At 37.2% G+C, this 23,526-nt stretch overlaps 1 long non-coding RNA gene across 2 annotated transcripts in view; it reads left to right on the top strand.

Moving 5' to 3' along the window:
• Window positions 1–23,526, top strand: part of LOC117083186 — a 173,042-nt gene that overhangs the window by 53,296 nt on the left and 96,220 nt on the right. The window contains exons 3-4 of one of the 2 annotated variants that reach the window (XR_004436989.1): window positions 11,325–11,417; window positions 16,725–16,938. The exons of the other annotated variant lie outside the window; for it this stretch is intronic. This is a non-coding gene — a long non-coding RNA (uncharacterized LOC117083186). Of the gene's footprint in view, window positions 1–11,324; window positions 11,418–16,724; window positions 16,939–23,526 lie in introns of those variants that run through there. 2 annotated transcript variants of the gene reach the window in all.

Raw genomic sequence — 23,526 nt, 5'->3', positions numbered from 1 at the left:
GTACCAGCTACTCATTTTTATTTTGCCTTTCTTAAGTCAAATAAAATATAAATTTTAAAGTATCTTGACTTTCTTGTCCCAGTGATGAGAAAAGAAAAGAAGAGGTTTGTTCTACTAGACCACTGGACAAACTTCTATTTAAGACTAAAGTTTCCGCATCATACTTTTTCCAATTCTCTTAAAATATTGCGCTCCTTAACCATGTCAAAATGGTTTCAGTAGAGTGGGGAAGGCCAAAATTATCTGGAGGGGATTGAGAAGCAAAGAAGGGGTGAGGTGAGAAAATAGAGAAAGCAGGTACAGACATTTTCAAAAATTTTATTGTAAACAAAAGAATGAAATAAGATATTAGTTGAAAGGGGTTGTGGAGCCTAGCACGGAATTTAATTTTAAATACAAGAACTGTTTCTCATGTTGATTAGATTAAAATGCATCATTGGTTGTACAAGAATGAGACACCAGGAAAGTCCATGAATAAGCAAAATAGAATAGGAGTACTGTATTTAATGTTGCCCTTACCTAGCTGCAAGGAGAAGTCCATCATCATTATAGGAGGGTTGGCAGGTGCCCTGGCACATCTGGTGAAGGGACAATGAGGCAGAAGTAGAGGAAGTGACACTGAAGTTGGGAGTAAGATGACTATTTCTCTACTGAAGTGAGTCAAAGCAGGATAACAGAGAAGATATAAATCTGTTATCTCCGAAAGCAGGAAGCAATCAGAAAAATGTAAGAAGCCAGCTAACAACCCAGTTGTGGTCTGAGGGTGTAAATTTAAATGTCTACCTGCTTTGTGTCTACAGTTGAGAAGCCAGTGTGGCTGGCAGATGCCATTTAAAGTTACCAATGTAGTGAGGATTGGTATCTTGCTGGCCAAATTCAACAGAGGTTAACGGAAGGTTTGCCAGTGATGGACTGTGAGTCCCTGCAGGTGCAGTGGAGCCACTGGAGAGTCCCCATGGGGTGGGAGTTTGGATCTGAAAAGTAATATTAACAGCTTACAACATATAACATTGCTGAGGGAAGTTGCATCAATAATTGTGCATACTTTTCTTCATGTCAATTTCACTTGATGCGATACATGCAATTAAGAATAATGCTTTTAAGAGTTCTCTGAAAACTCTAGGTTCACAGATGATGCCACTTTACTATTAGTAGTGTGGCTAAGGTACAAAGAAGAACCTGCCTGTGTCAGCTGCCATAAATAAACTAAGAATTTCATGTAGCTACTACCCATCTGTAGCCTGCACAATGACTGTTCAAAAGTCCCAGATTCTTTTCCTCTCTGACACAGATGGTTGGTCAACACAACATGATTCTCTCTAGGGAAACGGAGGTTCAGATCTGATTGGATGTGTGAGAAAAAATAAAATAAAATAAACCAAGAGATCTCACGGGGAGATGAAACCAATATTATTTTAAACAGAAAGCAAATGTACAACATAATGAATCTTTGGTGGTCACAACCTTTTGTTTTCTGCCTTTTATCTTTTTTGTTAAACAAGAATTAAGTCTATTCTAGTGAAAAGAGTCACCCTTAATTTTGGTAAAATCTCTTCTCATTAAAAAAAGATGAAGAAAAAAATTACATTGACCAAAATGTTATAAAATGTATATAAAATTTTCCCTTAATTCCACCAACTATTGTACACCCTTACTGTCATTATGGGGTAATTTTTTTCCTCTTTTTTCTCTGCATTAAAATACATGAAACCACCTTTGCAAAAATTATGTAAGTAAAAACATTATGGCAGTTAGGCATTAGGGAGATCTGATCTAGCCAATCCCCTCCTTGCCTTTAGCTTTCAAACTGCCTTAATTATTCTTGGACTTAGGCCAAGCTAACTTTGGAAGACATTTAGGTTATAGGCTAAATGTTAATAGCCCTTCCCCCAAAATCAACCATCTTTACCTTTGTAAAGCTAATGAGAGGCCACTAGGGTAGCAGGAGGAGAAGAGCCTGAATTTGATAAAACGTAGACTGGTCACAAGATACGCACCTTCCTCAGTTAGTCCTGCAGATTGGCCTTTTGAGATATCTTTTCAGGGTTTTCGTATGTCTGACACCAAGGGATCCACCTGGACCCACCAACTGATGGTTTCACTGCTCCTGTAACTTCACCCAGAAGCAACTCTGCACAAAAGGACAGCTTAGACCCTTTATCATTTCATTTCCACTCCCACCAGTCAGCAGCAAGCACCCATTTCCTAGCCACCCCACCATTACCCCAAGACTGCCTTGAAAAACCTCTACCCTACAAGACTTCAATGAGATTAATTTGAGTAGTAACTTGCTCCCACATGGCATGGCTAGCCTCCTGTCAATTAAACTCTTTCCTTACTGCAATGCTGTCGTTTTTATTTGTGCAATGGGCAGGAATAATCTGTCAGGAGGTTACATACATATATATTTTTTAAATTGGTATCATAAATATAGTTAAAAAGTTTTTTTTTTTTTTTTGAAACTGAGTCTTGTTCTGTCACCCAGGCTGGAGTGCAGCAGTGCAATCTGATTTCACAGCAACCTCTGTCTCCCAGGTTCAAGTGATCCTCCTGCCTCAGCCTCCTGAGTAGCTGGGACTACAGGCATACGCTGCCACACCTGGCTAATTTTTGTATTTTTAGAGACAAGATTTCACCATTTTTGTCAGACTGGTCTTGGATTCCTGACCTCAAGTGATCCACCTGCCTTAGCCTCCCAAAGTGCTGGGATTACAGGCATGAGCCATCACTTTCGGCCTAAAAATTTTTAATACTTTTACTTTTTTTTTAAGTTGGATATTTTTACTTGAATTTTGCGTACCGTTTTCTAGATTATTACCTATCATCAAATTCATAATTTTTACAGACTGCAGAGCTTTCTATGGGAAATCCATATTTTACCAGTTTGCTGTCATTAGATATTTTCATTGTTTCTAGTATATTTGCTATATAAGACTCCAATAATCCTACTTTTTAGTACATGTTTCGGTGTTTCTCTAATTATTCCTAGAAATAGAGTTTTGAGGTCAAAAAGGAAAAGGCCAATTGTGAATATGATGGTTTCTCCTCAAGGTTTGTCTCCTTTTAAAGTTCACGACTGTTTTAAAGCTGGTGACTCTCATGTCTCCTTATGTTAGTTAAAAACAGCACCTTCACTGGCAATTATTTCCACAAGGGCCTTAAAAACATACCTAAAAACATATATATTAAATCGATAAATAGTGTCATTTTATCAGTTCCTCACTTCAGGCGAATCACTCTTCTGACTCAGAGGAATTTAGAGACCAATAAGGAAGTTAGTCCTATAGAAAACTGGTAAGAATTAATTCAAACAAAAGTTGAGTTTCTATTGTATTCGAGGAACAGGAGCCCAGGTGACATCAAAACATTGTTTCCTTTGGCACCTGAGATTTATTTTTTCCTTTGACAACAAAGATTTTGCTTTTAGGACGTAAATAAGATATTCCAATTTTCTGTTCAAATAACCATTTACTTGGTATTAGATAAGGTGGGCTGTGTTTCAAAAGCAAATTAATTGCAAACCTCAATTTGAGGCAAGTCAAAGCTACAAATACATTATGGAGTTCATTTCAAAAAATGACACAAAATTAAAATGAAATAGGCTCTAAAATTTGAGAACCCTTAGGCACAGTAAATCTTAGTTATAGCAGAAAATGAAACATTCTATGACAAGATCGGGTCTGATAAGATGTAATAAAAACATGAGGCATTATACATAGGGGCAGGAGGATTGATATAAAATGTGAAATGATCACAAAGATAGCATAGCCCTAGTCCCCCAAAGTATTTGGTAGTGACAGGAGAATTAAATAGCAAGCAAAGTTGAATAGTAAATGAGGGTGAATGTGCAATACATCATCCCTAAATCTATCTAGGTATTCCTAAAATGCATGTCATATTTTTCCTGGAAATAACTAATGTCTAGACCAAGGTTAAATTTTTCAAAAATGAGAGCATGAACATCATGGAATTTCAACAATGGTATTATGTACATATGATGAGAAGGAGATGAGGAGAAGATATGGTTATTTGGCAGCAGTAAAATACAGTTAAGAAACCAGCAGAAATGTATTCTTGTAAAACAGAGTGTGACTTACTTTTATGCCTAACCTTGAAATTATGACGGCAAAGCCCACAGGTGCTGAAATGGCCAAAAGCTTACTGACATTGCACCATAGAGCAGCTTGACATTTATCCCATAGGCACCTCTGATTAATTCACATAACCCTTTAACAAGTAAAGGGCCACCTTTTAAAACTGTTTTGGTAGTACAAAGTTCTTAGAATGAGGAATAATAGCTTTGTACTTCCTCATAGTGGGGTTTCAAGTCTGTCTTTGCTACTTAGTAGTGTATGATCTGGAAGAATTTCTAAACTCTTCTGAGCCTCAGTTTCTTCATCTGTGAAACAGAGATGAATCTTACGAACGTTAACCAAGCTGAAATATGGAAAGTTATAAGCACAATGTCTGTTATTCAGTAACTTTCAAAGAACTTCACTTCCTTTTCTGCCATTCCTTAACCTCCCTGGCTGCAGAAATGTGAATTGATCTTAATTAGTCAGATACTGTCTTTATTTGTGGTTAACATCAGTAGCTATGAGAGAGGATGCATAAAGGGGAGAAGGTGACTAAAGATAAAAGGATAAAACATAAATGTAGCTTAATGTTTCCTCTTAGACATTTTATAGCACCTGGCTTTCATTTTATTCCTCATCTTTTCTCTCTCTCTCTCTCTCTTTTTTTGCCAGAAGGAAGACACTATGATATTGACATTCAGAATTCAGTAGGACAATAGTCTTGAAAACCAGGCTATTGTCCTTCTAAGACACTGGCTAAATTATTCTTTCTTTTCTTTTAACTGATGCGGTTGGACTCATTGTTAAATCCCCTCATTGTATTGAGGAGATCAAGATTTCCAAGTTGCACAGATAAAGGAGGCATCATCTACATTGTGTGCAATGGTTTTCTCCAGGGGTTGCCATTCACGTAATATACAATTTAAATAATATTCAGGGAGATATTGCTGTTCCCCATTAAAGATGGGTGAGATAAAGTAGAAGGAGCATAAGATAGGAGGACAGTAAAAAGAAAACAAATAATTTTATCTACCCACTAGGGTGGTACAAAGAAGAGAAGATCAGGGAAGAGAAGCTCATGAAGGAAACAAACATGGCTGTCCTGCTTGGAGAAACACATTTGACAGTTTATGAAATCATGGAGGAGAGTGACTCTTGCCTTGCCACCCATTTATTCATCTGGAAGGAGGCTTCCGTGTAGGTTGCACTCACACTCAGAGGGAGGGCAGTCACATGAAAGCAGAGGTCAGGCAGAGATTTAGTTTCCTTGGTTGCCCTTGGGTCTGACGAGGCAAAGGCATATCCAAAGCAGCTAAACACTTGGTTGGCACAGTGGGCAGGGAGGCTTCCCTTAGGGGTTCTGCTCCAAGGGCTATGAGCTAAATTCCCAGTCAGACAATCAGAGGGTTTATAGCATCAGCAAGAGTTCAAATAAAGCTGAGAAAGTCAAAAAGTATTACATGGCCTTGACTACACCCAGACAAAAGATGCTGACCATGGCTGGGCATAGTGACTCAAACCTGTAATCCCAGCACTTTGGGAGGCCAAAGCAGGAGGATTGTTTGAGCACAGGGGTTCAAGGCCAGCTTGGGATGCATAATGTGACCTTGTCTAAAAAAAGAAAAAAAAAAAAAAACAATGATGACCACAGTCCTAAACGCCAGCAGGGTTAACTGCCCCAAGGTGGTCAAAGGACATTGCTTTGGAGGTCAGGGTAAGGGAGGAATCACAAGAAGAAGTGTAAACACCTACTCCCCTTCTACCCAGATACCATCTTTAGCAGATAAGCAGAGACATTTGAGGTAGAGCAATCTCTGAGAGAGAGTAGGAAATTATATTTAAAAAATCTAAACCATTTTTAAAAGTCCTTGACTAGTTGTTGGGTTAAGTTTTATTTTTTTAACTACCTATCCCCAAGTTCTGTGAATAACCTGAAAATGGGGTTGTGGGAGGCAAATAGTTACAGGCAATAGTTAAAAGTGACATTTTTCCCTCCTGTACCTAAGATGAGTGAGAATTATAGGACAGACACTACTACCTACAAGGCATGCACAATTTACATTTGTATGACTACTAGAGTTTACAAAACATATCCAAATGTATTTTTCTTTTAGAAGGAAATATCAAGGTAGAAAATATAGATGTTGTCAAGAGATCTTCATAAAGCAAGAGAAAGAGGAAGGTTTTTCTTGCATGAGGTTAGTTTAACATCCTTGAAATAGCAGAATAATGACTGACATCTTGCTCTACTACATGTGGAAATGTGCCATGAAGCTACAGCAATTATATCAGTATAGTTCTGAAGTGAAAGTGATAGATCAGTGAAACAGTAGAGCCCCAAAATGTACATACATGAATAGATGGATATAAATAGTTAGGTATCCATATAGTCATCACATCTATCTATCTATTCATCTATTTATATTCATATATGAATATCCTTATGTGAAAAAGTTACATTTCAAAATCAACAGGTAGTGGATGGACCATTCACTGGAGTGGATAGCTACAATAGGTTACTAATTTGTGGTGAAAAATAGTATTTGATTCCTACCTGGCATATCTTCCCTAACATACGTGTATTCATTTGACACACATTTATCCCAAATAAATACATGACCAGAAGGTAGAAAAAACATCTTAAAATACGAGATGAAAATAAATGTTAATTTGGAGAATGTGTAACTCTCCAGAAATAAAATAAAAATCAGAAGTAATAAATTCAATATTGGAATTGTTTAATGAAAAAAAGTTAATTTTTTCTGTGGCAAGTAACACAATAAACAACTTTAAATTAAAGACAGACAGGAGAATTATTTATAAGTATAAAGGCTAGTAATATACCTGGTCATATAAAATGTTGACTGGACTATATATTAGTACAACTTGTACTAATATGGGGCAATTTGGTATTAACTACTAACATTTTGATAGAGGATAGATAAGCCACACATACTCATTTATACCAAGACATTTTGAGAAAGAAGGAAGGATATTGGGGAGGGGGTATTTCTGAGAAATTAAGAATTTACATTCAGGAGAGGCTGATATTTTCTAAATGTGCTCAGTATGTATTGATTTAAACATTTCTTACTAATCATTAGGTGCCTTTCTAGGATTTTAGCACATAGAAGAAATGTCCCTACCTATGCATACAGACATGCATAAGAACAGGAAGTGAAGTCTTGTTTATTAGGGAAAACAGCATTCACATATTACTTACAAAAATTGAGGCCAATCTCCAAGCTCTACTGTGGAAAGAGTTCATCAAGTTCCTAGACTGAAGAAAGGTAATTGTAAGAAATACATATGTAGTATAAACAAGTTTCATTATAAATAAGAGTAAAAACATGCATTGTATATGTACATTTTTGTGAATGTCTGTGTGTATGTGTGTGTAAATTTTTTTTGTATGTGTATAAAATCTAGAACAATCTGCACCAATCTTGTAAAGTGGTTATGTTTGAGAAATGAAAATGGAGAGGAGAAATTTCTGCTCTAACCCTGACTTTGTTTCTTTCATTGTTTTTGTTCTTTTAAAAATAATTTACAGTGTGAAAGGGTTTGACATTTATTAAAAAAATTAAATAACTAAACCACCTGTGTACAACAAAGCAGAATGTAATTCTATATGTTAATTAGAATCATAATTTTAATTAGAAAAAATTTGCATATATACTCAAAGATGTAGTCTTGATTGGAGGTAGGGGTAGGGGTAGTTTTTGGAAAAATTTACCAAGGTATAAATAGAAACTATACATAATGTAATTTACTTCATTTTTGTGCATTTTCTAAACTCAACAATTAATACAAGCTACTTTTATTATCCAGAAAAAGTAATTAAAATGACAAAAATCTAGGACACCTGTGCATTTTGAAATATCTCATTTTGTATCAAATACTTTGGCCGTTCTGGATTGATAACCAAGATTATACTTCAGCAAACAGGTAAGAAGGTGTCTGTCGGCCGGGCGCGGTGGCTCAAGCCTGTAATCCCAGCACTTTGGGAGGCCGAGACGGGCGGATCACGAGGTCAGGAGATCGAGACCATCCTGGCTAACACGGTGAAACCCCGTCTCTACTAAAAAAAATACAAAAAAAAATTAGCCGGGCGAGATGGCGGGCGCCTGTAGTCCCAGCTACTCGGGAGGCTGAGGCGAGAGAATGGCGTAAACCCGGGAGGCGGAGCTTGCAGTGAGCTGAAATTTGGCCACTGCACTCCAGCCTGGGCGACAGAGCGAGACTCCGTCTCAAAAAAAAAAGAAAAACAACAACAAAAAAGAAGGTATCTGTCTTAGGTTGATTCCCTAGAAGCAGACTGATATTGGGATTTATTACAGAAACTGTTTATTCCAGAAGCGCCCCCAAAGGGAACCAGTAAGACACAGGGAAGCAGAAAAGAGAAAAGTGGAAGAAACTCAACAAGGGTGTGGTTTCAGGCGATGTCTTCCCAGAGTTTTCCTGTCTACTCCTGCAGGGGACCTCAAGAGCATAAATTAATCTCAGAGTTTTTCACCTCCATGCAAGGAAACTGGACTTGCAAGTATTCTTTCACTAAGAGCCTCTGCTGGAGAAAGGGGCCAAGCTGGGCAGGAAGGAAACCCCTAAGAATGCTGCAGTAGGTGGTAAAGGGATTCCAGCAGTTGAGGCAGGCTTCCTAAGAGAAATGCAGGTGCAACAGAGAAACAAAAGCAAACACAAGCCAGGAGAAGTATGCAACCAAGGAGAAAAGGGGATTGGAGGAGATTTAGTAGAGCATCAGCAGGATCCACTGCAGAAGAGGTTTTATTTTATTTCCAAATATACCTTCATTTGTTAAAATATTGCATTGAACAAATATCTTTTCTACTTCTAACACGATAGAAAAAAAATCAAAAATTACAAGTGAACAAAATTTCAGATGCAGCAATTGCAATACAGGGAAGTTTTTAGGAATTCCCAGAAAAGCATAACAATTTAACAGCTTAAATTTAGTGAGATCAAAGTTCAAAGTTCTCAATATTTTACAGACTTAGATGTTTCTATTATAAATCAAAACAGTGATTCAGCTCCTGCATCTATTTTTCTTCAGGAATCATTTTCTTTTTCAGTGTTCAGTGTTCTTTTGTACACTCTGGGAAACTCAGTAGAGAAAAAGGATACTTTTGTTTTAGAAAGATAATTTCAGTTAATTACTCCTATATTATCCTAAAGCATCCCCGGACACAAGGAAAATAAGTGCTTTCAGGATGACCTAACACACAAATAAGTGCTTTCAGGATGACCTAACACACTATTTAAACTATAGTGCAAAGGAAACAAGAAAAACAAGATATATTCAAAGATAAAGATTAAGTACTTACTCAGAGACCCTACTGGTTGGGGTGTCACACAAACATGACTCCATTTTCCCCTACAGCATTCTTGTCTTCTTATATAATTGTGTTTTGCAAACTTGTGCATGTTACTTAAGCTCTCCTAATTTCAGTTCCCCCATTGGTCTCCTGGTCAAGTTTTAACACATAGTAGGCACTCAGGAAATACTTGTTCAAAGGCCGGGGGTGGTGGCTCATGCTTGTAATCCCAGCACTTTGGGAGGCTGAGGTGGGTGAATCACTTGAAGTCAGGAGTTCAAGATCAGCCTGGCAAAACCCTGTCTCTACCAAAAATACAAAAATCAGCCAGGCATGATGCCTGTAATGACAGCTACTTGGGAGTCTTGAAACAGGAGAATGGCTTGAACCTGGGAGGTGGAGGTTGCAGTGAACCGAAATTGCGCCACTGCACTCCAGCCTGGGCGACAGAGCATTCAATATATGGATCAATATACAATATGGAGTATTAAAGATGGATGTATTCTGGATACTCTAGATGTATGGAACCACATGAGCTAAAGAGCAGAAGTCCAAATAAGAATGTCAGTCTTATTCTCTGCACTTTAGCTCATGTGGTTCCATATATCTAGAGTATCCAGAATATACTCATCTTTTTCCCTAGCCATCTTATTGTTTTTCTATTGCTACATAGTGAATTACCACACATGTAGTGGCTTACAACAACACACATTTATGATCTCACAGTTTTCATGGGTCAGAAGTCCAGACATGGCTTAGCTGAGTCCTTTGATCAAGGTCTCACAAGGCTACAATCAAGGTGTCAGCTGGGTGGCGTTTCTTTTTGGAGCTCAGGGTCCTGTTCCAAGCTCACATAAGTGTTGGCAGAATTCAGTTACTTGCAGCTGCAGAGCTGAGGCTCTGCTTTCTTGCTGGTTGTTAGCTGGGAGCCACTCATACTCCTGCAGGTTCCCATAGTCCTCTATCATGTGGCCCCTTTGTAGCTCACCTCACAGCATGACAGCTCACTTCTTCAGGGCCAGCAAGGCAGTGTCTCTCATATCATCCTTGTCTGCCCACAGTCATATATCTATATCTATGTCGATATTTATATCTGTATCTATATGTGCATCTGTATCATCTATATATATATCTATATCTACTACATGCATATATAACTTATACCTCAAAGGAGTGATATTCCATCATTTTTGCCATCTTCCATGGGTTAGAAGCAAGTCTCAGGTTCTGTTCATGCTCAAGGAATAGGGATCATCAACAAGTATGACTCAACCAGGACTCCCCTTATGGTATATTTGTGACACTGTACAAGTCCTATTGGCTTCAAAGTCAAGCTCAAGTCACAATCTTCTCCTTTGATCTCCTAGCACCAGACACTAGACAGGACAGAACTAAGAATTTATCCAGGGTGTTTTTTTTTTTTCTTTTCTTTTCTTTTTTTTTTTTTTTTATCATTTGTCATGTCCTGTAACACACACACATAGGTGCAGGACTAAATGCTTAATGCTTACGGCTTCAGATCCCCTGAGGCTGGGATCTTGCAGCTATCTGCAATCTTATCTGTCTTTTGGCACACTATCCAAATCCTCAACAAATTATGCTAAATTTTCTGCTCAGACACTTAGAATCCTCACTTCTTCCCCATTTATGGGTCTTCACTCTATTTCAAACTTCAGATATATCTCGTGTCTGAAAAAAACCTTTTGGCTGTGCTTCATGCTTCTCGTCTTTGCTAACTCCTCAAACCCCTACACACGCTACTCTCTGAAACTGTCACCACAGTGATTATGCGATCCCCACGACATAGGCCAGATGTCTTCCTTACTTGAAGCACTTACCAGCATTTATATATCTCATCTTTCAACGAGTACATATGTAAAGACTAGGAATAATTTGTGTATTATTTTTTGTTTAGGTAACAAATTAAAAAATTAACATATCCCAAAATGGAAATAAAACAGATAAAATGCCAAGTGCATATTAAATAAGGCAAGCTATTTAAGATGAGGTAAGGAGAGTACATAAAACTTTATTTTTAAGATGTAAAAGCAATACTAGTTTGAAACTACTTTTATTTTTAGTTTTTCTCAAAATTAATATATGTAATAAAATTATAATTTTGTAGATAAGAGTGTGGAGCACAAAACTATGCAATACATGGGTGTTACCTACCCTCGACTGTGATGGTTTCCAAGGCTGCCTGTGGAATCTGATACAACTGTGAAAGAAAAATAAATCTCGGGGCCCCCAAATCCCTCAGCTAAAGGGAAAAGTCAAGCTGGGAACTGCTTAGGGAAAACCAGCCTCCCGTTTTGTTCAGCGTCACCCCTCTGCTCACTCTGATTGCCTCCTTTGGAAAGGCTAATCAGAAACTCAAAAGAATGCAACCATTTGTCTCTTATCTACCTACCACCTGGAAGCCCCTTCCTCGTTTGAAGTTGTCCCGCCTTTCCAGATGGAAGCAATGTTCGTCCTACATATGTCGGTTGATGTCTCATGTCTCTCTAAAATGTATAAAGCCAAGCTGCGCTCTGACCACCTTGAGCACATGTCATCAGGACCTCCTGAGGCTGTGTTACAGGCACACATCCTCAACCTTGGCAAAATAAACTTTCTAAAATAATTGAGACCTGTCTCAGATATTCAGGGTTTACACAACTAGAATCAGTCCTTGACACTAGGGAAGCTCGTCTCAAATATTGATGTTCTGAAGTACTATAATTAGAATAATTGAAAATTAAATTATATCCAAGGGCAAAATAAATTCATCACAACAGGACCAGTGATGGCCAAGACCTATACAATTTGACACAGTTAATGGAAGCCTATTATTTTCTTCCATCTGCTTCAGGGGCATTAAGATTTAGTTGTAGTTTTTTAAATATGCAAAAAAATCTACATGTTGTTAACTTCACAGATTTGAAAAATATGGAGGTATTTATTCATTTGTTAACCTCACAGCAAGAGGCTATCTTGGTGCATTGATGAATGTTGGGAAGTCAAACAGGGAAGTTTCATATTCTGGTGATTCTCATTCTTTCTTGGGGACTGGAGTTTATTCAAAGCTAAGAAAGATGAAGAGGTAAATTATTAACAAATTAGTATGCCTTGCCCAAAGAACTAAACAGGAATGAAATAATTCATTCTCAACCTTTCCATGGTTTAAGCAATATTTCTTTGTTAGCATCCATTATTAAGTATTAAAAACTACTAATTTTTTTCACAGTGTTTTAGCATATGGCTAAGGAGCATTTCTTTTTTCTTCTTTCTTTTTTTTTGGCAGAGTCTTGCTCTGTCACCCAGGCTGGAGTTCAATGGCACAATTTTGGTTCACTGCAACCTCCGCCTCCCAGATTCAACGGATTCTCATGCCTCAGCTTCCCTAGTAGCTAGGACTACAGCATAAGTCACCACACCCAGCTAATTTTTGTATTTTTAGTAGAGACAGGGTTTCGCCATGTTGGCCAGGCTGGTCTCGAACTCCTGACCGCAGGTGATCCACCCGCCTTGGCCTCCCAAAGTGCTGGGATTACAGGTGTGAGCCACCATGCCTGGCCAATAGCAGCTTTTTTTTTCAATGATCAAAGAGAAATCATTTTGTAAACATGCTACAAAACTACAGCTAACTCTTTCTGTACAGTTGAAAACATTCTTTATCAGGAAATATACATATGCAGCTCAAAACTGTGGCAACTAATTGTATATTATTTGTTTGTGTATTTAATCTATTTTGTTTTGTTCAACACATCATGAACAGAATTGATACTATACTGCTGTGTCTTAGAAGGTACATTCTTGGACCAATGTTGTCCTTAATTAAATTTAACAATGTTTTAAATGAAGTGGCCAAAATAGACACTTCCTTTGACTGGGCCATTTACACAGTGCCCAATTCAATTTATTTTCTAAGTTCCAATACCCAAGCCTCAAAAATAATGAGCAATCATTCTATTCAACTGAACTGATTCCATAAATAAAATAGTGAAATGTCAAACAAACGAGAGTTCTGGCATCCTTGCACCTTACCTTTTACCTACAGATAACAATGTGCTTGCCCCAGCCAAGTAGATTTTAGAGGAAACTGCTCTGCTCATCTTCCTCGTGTCGGGAGCTGGTCAGGGGTCTGGGGGTGGGGAGCATGTTTTGTACCTTGTAATGCAGCCATTTCCTAGTCTAGGCTACAGAGCTGTGGTGAACATATAATAAAAGGTGAGCTATCTACAGAGTAGCAGGGTCTAAAAATATGAAGTTGGCAGATCCGATCTTCTTAAGAATTTGAACTCAAAAACATAAAGAAATTAGAACAATTAATAGTAAGAAAAGAGCACAAGGGAAGAAGAGGGAACAGAAAATACCCCTGGCCAGAAAAGGAAATTAAAAGAGAATGAAAAAACATGGGGCAGCCTGATAAGTAGGTAGTGTCAAGGAGATATGGGTACTCCTTTGATAGAATCCATGTGTGTCTTGAGGGATAAAAGTTGGTTCTTTGAATTGTTGCAGCTTCTGAAGTTTCCGGTAGATGGGAATAATGTTTTACTTTCTCGAAAAGTTCTTGAATCCTGTTTCTAACTATATGACAACAAAAGCAACAAACGTGTACTTTGATACTAATACTCTGGTATGATATTCAAATTATGAAATAATCAGTACGAGATAGGCAGTGATCAACCTGAATAGATGCTGAATATAAATATCCACTACTTGCACACCCAGTGTCTTAGCTAAAACATTCACTGTACTAGCACCATGCAATATATGCGACACTAATTCAGAGGTGGTAACATTACGCAAAGTCAGTCTGCACTACCTTTGACTTTGCTTATCAGGGCAAAAACAGATGCTCATAAAGTTTGAAAGTAGCAACAGGATTCTAACCTGGATCTCTCTGACTTTATTATTAATTAATTAATTTATTTATTTATTTATTTATTTTTAGAGATAGGGTCTTGCTGTGTCACCCAGGCTAGAGTGCAGTGGTGCCATCATTACCCATTGCAGCCTTGACCTTCTTGGCTCAAGCAACACTCCCACCCCAGCCTCTCGAGCAGCTGGGACTACAGTATATGCTACCATGCTCAGCTACTTTTAAACATTTTTGTAGAGATGGGGTCTCACTTTGTTGTCCAGGCTGGTCTTAAACTCCTTGTTTCAAACGATTCCTTTTTGGCCTCCTTTGGGAGGCTAAAACTCCTACTGGGATTGCAGGTGTGAGCCACCATACCTGGCCCTCTTTGACTTTAAAGCCATAATAATTCTAACTGAAGATTAGATTATACACACAGAAGTGGCTGACATTTAGTTAATGCTTAATATAGATAAGACACTTGATTTGGTCTTCACCAGAACCCTGTTTGCCTGGTGTTATTATTGTGCCTATTATAGAGAAAAATAAATGAAAGTTTGAACAATTTGCTCAAGATCACACACAACTGGTATAATTTGGAGTCAAGTTGTAACAACAATCTAACTCTTGAGCCACTGTATTTACTGTATTGCCCCTCAGTCTAAGATCATACCTGCTATTGCTAGGTGGCCTTCAAACATCTGACAGAAAGTAGGCAGTGGTGATAATTCAGACATGAAGGGCTCCCAGGAAACGCTTTGTTTGTATCATTTGAAAGCTCTTCTCAGATCAAATCAATGTTAACAGCCAAGTGAATAGTGAACCCAGCATGCCATCGTTACTTGTTGTAGGCTGGGGCTTCAGGTTTGTAGGACATAATATTAAGACATAATGTGACACAATGATGGCTGCCCCAAGCAGTCTCAGAGACTGAGAGTCACTAGTGACTTTAAATCACCTAGAACATTTGAAACATGATTCTAGAGAGAGCAATAAGCAGTGCAGAGCACAGAGTAAAGAGATTGTTAGAGGGGATAGCCAACAATAAACAACATAGTGGGCTTCTTTGGCTTTCCCATAACAAAAAACTGCATTTTTCCAGTAAGTTGTTTCTATCCTTTTATGAGTTAATGCAGAGAGTCTCTAAGAGTCAAGACAAACATTGTTAGAAGATAAATATCTGTGATAAACCAGATAATGTCTTCAGTATTGATGTAGTATACAGGGATTTACTCAGATAAATTAGATGTGGAACAATGCTCCTGTGTGTAATATTATTTTTGAAACTTGTAAGGAAAAGACCAGAATCGCATGTTCCTTTCATTTTAACATTCCATGATCACTGAGCATATTTACTTGACAAATGAGCTCCTATCATCTATGCAGGAATGTGCTAAATTTCCGGGGCAATGCAGAAGTGGTAATCTACACCATGCCTACATCAAGAAGCCTAAGTTTGATCCACTGTTACTACTCAGAGCTATTTTATGAAAACTCATTAACAGAATGCATTCATTAATTTATTCTTTCAACAGTTTGTGAGTCTGTCCTTTGTTCCATAGCCATGCTACATACTAAAACGTAAAGAAAAAAGAACTGATTAGTATAATATATAAAAGTGCCAATGAAAGATTCAAAATGTCTACAATGAGATCCCTGCTTTGCTAGGCTGACAAAGATGAGAATTTAGCCAAATTAAGGCTATTTTACCAGGGGTCTTTTGGAAATAAGGATAGTCTCCCTCTTGTGGCAAGTATAATGGTCCACCCTGGGCAATGCAATGGCTAGACTACAGACACTATATGCCCATTACCTTTAAAGCCATGACTCTCCTATGGGGTTAGTATACCTAGACTGATTAGGTTTGATGAGGGTAGTACGAACAATGCCATCATTTATCAGAGTTAGTGGGTGAACTATCAGTGAAGCTTGAGGTGTGTCAAAAGCGGTGAGAAAGGATTAGTTTGTCAATGACTGCATTAATTTGGTTTAAAGTATTAGTTTGGTCAGGTTAAGTTTGTTTACTGACTACAAGTTAGGTTTGTTTATAGACTAATGTTCTTATCTTCATGCTGGCATAGAAATAGTCTCATAATCTTGTTTGTTATTGCTAATTTGACTCAATTTCTTATGCTATTTTAATCAAGCAGATATCCCTATTGTCTCATTGAATATTCAGCAATGACAGATGAAATTTTGCATGCACTTTTCCCTTCACCTGGAACAGCATTCTATTTCTCATTCCTTCGTCATAATTCCTCCCTGTTCTTGAAGCTTAATTCTATTCTTTTCTAGCAGAACTGTAGGCGTTATCAATCACATGTTGTTTGAAATCGTATTGCATTTTTTTTTTGTTTGTATAAAGCATTTTAGACTGTCCATATAGAAATATGCATGTTGTATTACAATTTTTTTCCATATACACATGTCATAATATAACTTTTTCCCCGTGTTTATTTCTTTATTTCATAGCTAACTCACTTGCAAGTTACCAGACAGCATGGAGTAAATCCCTTATTTCTCATGTCCTCATTGTGCCTAAGACTGTGTTTCTGTATACACATAAAAAATAGGAAATCAATGGTTCCCATTGCTGATGAGTGAACTCTTCAGGATCTGGAGGAACATTATAAATTGCTCCATTAGCTTTCTCTTCTGTAGGTTGAAAATAAAAATTGTGATGCCATTTCTACCTACTTCATTCTTCCCAAGACTAAACTAAGTCATGGTTTTCTTACTAATTAGGCAATAACGTGGATCTTAAAAATATTGTAAGAGAAAAATATCTTAGCAATGGAATATGCTATCAGAATAGCAATAATGATAGTGCCTGAGGAAGAAAGGGAAGAAATTTTAAGGTAGGTAATTTTTGTAAATCCATATCTGTTTTTACATTGGCCTAGAGGCAAATATTCTCTACTAATTTAACTTTTGAAAAAACTCGTTAGATTATGTAGACAAAAGACCAGATGAAGAAAAATAAGTAAATGTTAGAGGAAATTCTGCCGTGTAATATTTATAGGACTTCAGCAGAGCTGTTTTTGACATTTACAAAATAACAGAATTGTACTATATAATCTTTATGATTATTTTCTGTTCTGAAATTTTATGCTGAAGTAGGTCCAACTTTTAACTCTTACACAGTTGTCCCTTTGTATCCATGGAGAATTGGTTCTAGGATCTCCAAAGTTATCAAAGTCCAAGGATGCTCAAGTCCCTGATATAAAATGGATATAAACTTATATCCAAAGGTTATATGCAAATACTATGCAAAGGTTAAATAACCTTTCCTATACTCTTTAAATTATCTCTAGATTACTTATAACACCTAATATGGTTTGGATTTGTCCTCTCACTCAAATCTCATGTTGAAATTTAATCCCCAGTGCTGGAGGTGGGACCTAGTGGGAGGTGATTAGATCATGGGGGCAGATTACCCTCGGTTGCTGTTCTCATGATAGTGAGTGGGTTTTCATAAGATCTGGTTGTTTGAAAGTGTGTGGACCTCCCCTGTCTCTTCCTCCTGTTCCGCCCATGTAAGGCATGCTTGCTTCCCATTCACCTTCCACCATGATTTTAAGTTTCCTGAGGCCTCCCCAGCCACGTTTCCTGTGCAGCCTACAGAATGGTGAGCCAATTAAACCTCTTTTCTTCATAAAGTACCCAGTCTCAGGTATTTCTTTATAGCAGTTTGAGAACAGATTAATACAATACCTAATACAATATAAATGTTATGTAAATAGCTATACTGTATTTGTATTATTTTTCATTGTTGTAATGTTATTATTATTGTTTTTTTCCTAATATTTTTTGATCCCCAATTGGCTGAATCCACAAAGGCAGAACCAATGGATGAAGAGGGCTGGCTATAAATCTATGTCAATGTGGGAAAAAGGAGCTGAAAATCATATGTGTTTACATTGATCATCTTTTGCTTTTTTTTTTTTTTTTTTTTTGGTAAGTGCACTTAACAGGAAATTCATCCTCTTAACAAAATTTTTAAGTTCAAAATACAGCATTGTCAACTATAGAGACAATGCTATGCTGCAGATTGCTAGAATTTACTCATCCTGCATAACTGAAACTACACACGCATCAAACAGCAACTTCCCATTTACCCCGTCCCCAGGCCCTGGTAACCCTTCTTCTTCTGTTGTCTGTTTCTATGAGTTTGACTATTTTAGATATCTCATATAATTGAAATTATGCAATATTTATCTTTGTGTGCCTGGCTTATTTTCTTAGCAAAATGTCCTTCAGGTTCATGCATGTTGCTGCATATGACAAGATTTCCTTATTTTTAATGTTCAATAATATTCCATTGTATGTACATACGACATTCTCTTTATTCATTCATATGTCAATGGTCATTTAAGTTGTTTTTATATTTTGGCTCTTGTGAATAATGCTTCAATAAATATGGGAATTGTAGATACCTCTTCGAGATCCTGATTTCACTCTGATTATGTATCCAAAAGCTGGATTGTTAGATCTTATGGTAATTCTATTGTTTAGTTTTTTTTAGGAACCTCCATAGCATTTTCCATAGTGGCTATAACAATTTTACATTCCCAACAACTATTTAAAAGAATTCCATTTTTTTCATATTCTTGCCAACACTTTTTATCCTTTGTTTTATAACAACCTTTGATTAGCAAAATCCTTACTTAGTATTTAAAATCTTGAAGAAAAGAACCACCATCTGACTTCTTTTTCATCACCTTTCCTTATTAGTACATAGTGTTTAATAGATAAATATCGTTTAATTTGACTTGGTTTTCTCAAAATACTTCTTAAAGTAGCAATCTCCATAATTTCTTCCACACTCTGGTGTCTAGAGCTATGGCTGTTAAGCCCATTCTAAGTTCTTGGACTAGCTGATACTCTGGAAAAGGAAATGGACTACTGAACTAAAATCTTATCGTTCAGTATTAATTTGGTTTCCTAGCTGACATTGAATGGACTCTTCTTCCAGTGGTCAGGATCTAGCCTTCTAACACCGAATCTAAATTCTGAACAACCCCTATTTCAGTAAATGGAGTTGTAGCTGTTGGCTATTGACACGTAATAAACATTCTCCACATTTAGCGGCCCAAATCAGTATCATTTATTAAGTATACAATTCTATCGATTGACAATTTGGAATAAGAAGTCCTGCTGGTCTTGGTTGGATTTAGTCACGGATATGTGATCAGCTAAGGATGGGCTGGACAGCGTCAGAAAGTATGACTACCCTTGTCCCACAGAGTCCCTTGCTCTCCAGCAAACTTCCTTGATCTTGTTCACCTGGCAGCAGGAAGGGCTTGAAGAGAGCAGGAGGAAGGAGGCAAGCTCTTTTGATGTTTAGGCTTGGAACCAGCCCGATATCACTTCGGTGATACTCTATTGGCTGAAGCAAGCCACAAGTCATGAGGCCAGCACAGATTTAATAGATGGAAAAAAATGCTCCACTTCTCAACAAGAGAAGTGAAGACTCACACTGAACACAGTATGGATACAGGAAGGCAGACATAATGGTGTCTATTTTTATTTTTTATTTTTTTGAGACGGAGTCTCCGCTCTGTTGCCCAGGCTGGAGTGCAGTGGCCGGATCTCAGCTCACTGCAAGCTCCGCCTCCCGGGTTTACGCCATTCTCCTGCCTCAGACTCCCGAGTAATTGGGACTACAGGCGCCTGCCACCTCGCCCGGCTAGATTTTTTTTTGTATTTTTTAGTAGAGACGGGGTTTCACCATGTTAGCCAGGATGGTCTCGATTTCCTGACCTCGTGATCCGCCCATCTCGGCCTCCCAAAGTGCTGGAATTACAGGCTTGAGCCACGGCGCCTGGCCAATGGTGTCTATTTTTATAATCAGCCTTCTACGTGACATTTTTTCTTATTTTATTTCATGCCTAAAATCCTATCTTGACACCGTGTTCTGAGAGTCCAAGTTACCCTGCAATGTTGTCATGGCTCAATCTAAATACAAGTCCATTCTCCAAAGCCAGCCTCCATGGTTTGCTTTCCTACCACCTGTGCTGGTAGTTTGCTACGTCGGTTTTGTTTTTCCTTTTATTTTCAGTTGACATGTAATAATTATACGTATTTGGGGGATACGGAGTAATATTTGGATACATGTAAACAAGGAATAATGAGCAAATCAGGGTAATTAGCATGTTTATCACCTCAACCAATTACCATTTATTCATATTGTGAACATTCAAAATCCCCTTTTCTAGCTTTTTGAAAACATACAATAAATTATAGTTAACCGTATTTGCGCTATAGTACTGCAGAACACCAGAGCTCATTCCCCCAACCAAGCGGTAACTTTCCATCTGTGAGCCAACCTCTCCCTGTCCTCCTTTAAAGCTTCAGGCCTTTCCCAGCCTCTAATACCCACAATTCTACTTCAATGAGCTCAAAATTTCTTTCTTAACTTTTGTATATAAGTGAGAACATGTAATATTTATCTTTCTGTGCCTGACTCAACTTTGTTTAACATAATGTCCTCCAGGCTCATCCATGTTGAATGAGAATAGCTATTGTCAAAAAGACAAAAAGTTGCAAATGCTGGCGAGGATGCAGAGGAAAACGATTCCTTGTAACAGTTGATGGGGATGTAAATTAGTACAGCCATGATGAAAAACAATACAGAGGTTTCTTTAAAAACTAAAAATGGAACTATCATACTATCCAGCAATCCCTTTACTGGGTATTTATCCAAAGAAAAGGAAATTAGTATATCAAAGGGATACCTGCACCCCCATGTTTATTGCATCCCTATTCACAACAGCTAAGATATGGAAATAGCCTGGATGCCCATCAGCAGATAAATGAGTAAAGAAAGTGTATATATACACAATGGAATACTACTCAGCCACAAAAATGAATGGGATGTCACTTTTTCATTGGATTATTTCACATTGCAACTTCCTCTGTGTTCCTCCTACCTACCAGGTCACTAACACTCAATGAACACAATTCATTTATATTGTGCAACAGTGATTTCATTTATTCTGTGATTTTAGCCATGTCTTTTGTCTTTCTTATTATTGGATGAGTCTCTGTCATCTAACGAGTAGAGGCATACATACAATAAATGGTTGTAAAATGGTCTTGTCATGAAGAAAACAGGGAAGTGTAGGCAGAGAACTTAGAGGGAAAACACAAGCAATGACTAAATAGCTACAACAGAATAAAATGCAGCAGTATCTTTATTACTAAGGTTTTATTGCATTACTGCTTTCCATAGGAGGCAAATAAATCATGAGTTAGCTGGACTGATATCAGTACTGTCAACCACTATTTCTACAATAACATATGAGAGGAATAACAGCCTTGTAGTTTGATTCCTTTAGTAATTCCCAAGTCAAAGTTGAGATGAGATTATGCAGAGTGACCTGGAAATAAGAATCAAACTAGCTTATGTAAGTGTCAAACCAAAAATGCTGCTTAATGGAGTCCTTTTTTTCTCTCAAAGCCCCAAAGAATAAAATTTATCAAATATAGGTTCTTTCATTTGCAGATTGTATAGCAGTTGTCAATTTCAATATGGAAAGGTAGAGGACAGGGAGCTGTGAAAAGCAGCTATTTTATATTTATGGATGGTTCGGGAGTCTGAACAATTCAGGTCTAATTACATTTTCATCATGGACTCACTTTTTCAGAACCTTGTGACCTGAAATATGCCTGCTTAATGGATTTATTGTGGTGAACCAGAGAGTCATTTTCAGCTGGGCCACAGAATCATTGATATAAGCTTCAGGGATACAAGTAGATTTTAAACCATTTATTATCCAATGAAGCAAATAGATTTACGGACAATTTAAAGAAGAAATCTGCTAGAGGGAGGGGTTGCAGCTTTTTTCTCTGAACAGTGATTACTGGTTGACTTGGTACCAATTCAGGGTCAAAAATGGAAAGGTCAAACTACTAAATAAAGGCCCCATCAAGAATTAAGATGGTCAAGATCATGTAGCAACGCCAAAGTCAGAAAACTTAAAGCCAACGGGGAGAAACGGGAATGCAAGAAACTAACAGGGAAGGTTAGGAGCAAAACGCTGACATGTGTTTCCCAGACCCCTAACATAAAAAGCAAGCATTTCTCAGGCCCAAACCCTTCATGGTCACTATAGGGCTCATGGAACTCTCACGGTAGGAACATTAGCAATTTGTTCACATACAGATCATATTGATTTGTATTAGCCACTCAACTAGTACAACCATATGGGTTGGTATACCAGCAAATGAAAATCCAAAAATAGATGAAATAATTTGTAAAATTTTTTATAGTTTTCTTTTTAGACATGGATGATTATAATATGATGGACACTTTTCTTAAGAACTCTCTAAATTATTGATGGTTTTAATGTAGTTATTTTGTCTCTTTTTCATTTGATAATGAACAATTAGGAAAACACCAGGATTCAAAGAGAAACGAGTCTTTTCACATACCTAAATGAAAACAGTAGTATGCTCCATCGTATTTCCATAATATACACATATGAGAATTTGTAGTTCAGGATTTTGTCAGTGTAAAACACCCAGTTTTTAGACATAACATTATTGAACATAATTACTCAAGCCAAACCTATTCCCAACTCAGTGAAAATAAACTGTTATTACAAATAAATAAGATATAATAAAACTATGAAAATAACCAAAAACTTGTTAGCAGACCATAGGAAAATGCCTTAAAATTTAAAAAAGGAATTATTGACATAATTTAAATTTCTAGTGTTCCAATCCATGTGTGTATATGTGCTAATTGATTATTGTCATTTTTCAGAATCTTAATTTATTTTTCTGTTTGGCTACTGTGTAATGCAAATAAACTTCAAGGAAAAAATGATTTTGTGGTCTTTAATTCAATAGTAGGTACCTGTATCTGATTAAAATATACTTAAGTAGAATGGTTGAGAAGGAAAGAGTCTGAAGAGGATTTCATTTGAAATATTTATTATCACCATCTGTAAAATATGTCTTTCTTACTTCTTCCTATTTTTTCACTGTCTGAAACTGACTAATAAATCTACTGGAAATGAGACATCTTTTGTTTCCTTGTTGGTTAAGTATTGAGTTCATGGTTGAGAGGAATTATTTACTTTCAGATATATTATGTCCAGGTTAAAGGGTTTCAGACCCATAGTGAGAAAAGCATAATGTCCTTAGCCTTTTAAAAACTGTGTTCTTTGATCAGAATGATATGAGTTTGTTTGCTTATGCATAAGAATTAGAAGGGAATGCACAAAACTGGAAATAATATATGTGTTAAAATGGTGAGATTAGTGGA

This window comes from Trachypithecus francoisi, unplaced genomic scaffold (assembly GCF_009764315.1).
Source record: "Trachypithecus francoisi isolate TF-2019V2 unplaced genomic scaffold, Tfra_2.0 Lachesis_group0, whole genome shotgun sequence".
Lineage (NCBI taxonomy): Eukaryota > Metazoa > Chordata > Mammalia > Primates > Cercopithecidae > Trachypithecus > Trachypithecus francoisi.
Note: the sequence above shows the minus strand (reverse complement) of the source record. Positions and strands in the feature narration are given on the sequence as shown.